We start from the raw sequence: 2,283 nt of genomic DNA, 5'->3' as shown, positions 1-2,283 counted from the left end.
CAAACTGAAACCCTATGAAAACCAGTGCTTCTAGAGACCAGGTGAAGAGCTCTTTTTGAGCCAAGAAATGGCAAGGAATGCCCAGAACTACAGAAGCTGAAAGAGCCTAATGTTTTCCCCTTAGAGAAGAGCAAGAATCTAGCTCTACCAATACCCTGAATTTTGACTCTAGGTCTCTAAAACTGTGAGTTCATAAATTTCACAGGTCTTAAAGCCACTCACTCTGTGGTATTTGTTCTAGTTGCCCTGGGAAACAAGACAGGCATCATTAAGGATCTGATGGTTTTGCTAGTGGGGCCTGAGTTGAGGAGTTTTTTGTTTTGTTTAAAAAAAAAAAACAAAAAAACAACCACCTCATTATTTCTGCTGTAGATTCCAGGGAGATACTGTTTTAGAATGAGACCTGACTCAAACAAACATCTAGATGTGAATTTTCATCAGAACATTAGTTAATTCATTGAAGCACATTAGTAACTTGTTAAATTGCATCTGACAGCATGAAAATCTCATAGACTTTCCAAAGAAATTTCAGCTGCCACCAGAGATATCTAAGAGAATGCTTGCTTATATTACTTGGTGATGGGATGATTGTTTTATCCCACCTGGCTTTCCCCTAAGATCTCCCTGATTATTTGCCTAGAAATTTGACTTTTTGTTCAGTCAAGGCCCATGGATCTTGAATCATGAAATGTGGCTCATGGTCTTCCACCCAAACCCACAAGATTACTTCACAAGATATTAGCTCATCATTGAGTGCTTGAGAAATTGGTTAATTGAGAGAGTGCTGTGTGGTTCATTGACTGTGGCATTTTCAACAAAACTATTAGGCTCCCTGTGCAGTGAAACCTTCCAGAACCCACTGCAAATGTCTGTTGGCTGGCTCTGCAGCCAAGAAATCAACTAGAAAGTCAAGGAATATAATCCAGATTAGTGGGAAATAGTTACTCATTGGAGAATCAAAAAATGAGAAGACCACCAAGAAGTATCATTAGGAAAATGACTCATTCCTCACAATCATCAAGGGCGCTTTCACGTACCAACTTTTGTAAGTGTGATGACCCCTGAAGAGCATCATCGTTCTGAACACACCGACAGAGCAGCAGTGGAAGAGTTCATTGAGCTCCCTGTGTCTGGTTGATGCTGTTGACTGACCAGGGGCCCAGCCTTCAGATGGTCGCTTCCTAAGCTCTGATCATTTGCCAAGGCTGCAGCTACCTTTCACTAAACCTACTTTCCACCTATATAATGAGTATTGTTGCAGCTGCTGTTTTCATTTTTTCCATATCATGTTTCATACTTGTGTTAGGCCCAGGTTATTCTGGATTTCCCTGACAAAGAAAAGTAAATACGTGAATAATATTTTTCTGAGTGTAAATGCATTTATTCTTTTTAATGACACTTTGAGGGTGCAACTATTGTATTTTCCCAGTGGATAAGTGATGAAACAGAATTTCAAATAAGGTATGTAATTTGTTAACTTGGAATCTTGGATAAGTGATAGAGTCCATATTTGGTGACTCTTGGGAGGAAGGTCTAAGAGACCTTTAAACTTTTCAAAGAAGGACCTTGGGATTTGAACTTTCTTAGCATTGGAAAATGCTAAGAAAGAGCAAGGTAAAGTACCCAATTTGTCCTATCTGAACCCCAATTTGAATAGATATTATTGATGTATGTGTTTGGGGTGTATGTGTGTGTGTGTGTGTGTGTGAGAGAGAGAAAGAGAGAGAGAACAGGAGAGAAGATAGAATGGATAGGAATCCACATGGACTTATTAGGGGGATGGGGGGGAAGATCACATTCAAGAAAACAAAATGAAAGTTTAAGTACCCAGGACCAAATAATAAGTTGGTAATGGAATCCCTGTAAGAGAACATGAGACTTTAATTTCATGGGCAAAGTGAACTGAGGAACTGAGCGAATTAAATCAGAAGATTTGGGGGAAGAGGATTAGAGTAGAAGAAAAAGATCATTGCTCAACTATTTCAAATATCTAAAAGGAATTTCATTCTGGAAGGAAAGGGAAAGCAAAGAGTGTCTGGAAATGGCTGCACAGCAAATGAGGAGACTGAAGACAACATTTAACACTAGGTACAGACAATTGAGCACCAGACACCCACAACTGGTTAAGACAGCATGGTCCTGGTACAATGACAGACACATAGATCAATGGAGTAGAATTGAGAACCCAGAAATCAGCCCATCTACCTATGGTTAACTGATTTTTTACAAGGAGAGAAAATCAATTAAGTAGGGAAACTACAGCCTTTTAAACAAATGGTGTTG

Source organism: Elephantulus edwardii, unplaced genomic scaffold, assembly GCF_000299155.1.
Source record: "Elephantulus edwardii isolate Elephantulus edwardi_28Jun2011 unplaced genomic scaffold, EleEdw1.0 scaffold00079, whole genome shotgun sequence".
Classification (NCBI taxonomy): domain Eukaryota; kingdom Metazoa; phylum Chordata; class Mammalia; order Macroscelidea; family Macroscelididae; genus Elephantulus; species Elephantulus edwardii.
The sequence above is the reverse complement of the archived record's forward strand: the minus strand, read 5'-3'. Positions refer to the sequence as shown.